The sequence below is a fragment of the Geospiza fortis genome, unplaced genomic scaffold (genome assembly GCF_000277835.1).
Source record: "Geospiza fortis unplaced genomic scaffold, GeoFor_1.0 scaffold485, whole genome shotgun sequence".
NCBI lineage: Eukaryota > Metazoa > Chordata > Aves > Passeriformes > Thraupidae > Geospiza > Geospiza fortis.
The window spans coordinates 788,602-788,991 of NW_005054457.1; the positions used below are offsets into that span (position 1 = coordinate 788,602).

At 61.0% G+C, this 390-nt stretch overlaps 1 protein-coding gene across 1 annotated transcript in view; it reads left to right on the top strand.

Moving 5' to 3' along the window:
• Positions 1–390, top strand: part of STX8 (syntaxin 8) — a 77,376-nt gene that overhangs the window by 903 nt on the left and 76,083 nt on the right. The window lies entirely within an intron of this gene.

Consider the following 390-nt stretch of genomic DNA (forward strand, 5'->3'; position numbering starts at 1 on the left):
GCCGGGCTGTGCGGGCTGTGCCTTCCCAAAGCCGGTGCGCGTGTGTCTGGTCGGGGTGCTGTGTGTTCGGGGTGCTGTGTGTTCGGGGGTGCTGTGTGTTCAGGGTGCTGTGTGTTCGGGGTGCTGTGTGTTTGGGGGTGCTGTGTGTACCCCGATCTTTTCCCAAAGCCCATCCCGGTGTCCGTGTGTTTGGGGGTGCTGTGTGTTTGGGGCTGCTGTGCCTTTCCTTCCCGGGTCCTTTCCCAAAACCCATCCCAGGCTTTTTGGCTGTGTGTTTTGGGGCTGTTGTACCTTCCCCTCCCGAGGCTTATACCGGCGGGTCTCATCCCATCCCATCCCATCCCATCCCATCCCATCCCATCCCATCCCATCCCATCCCATCCCATCCCA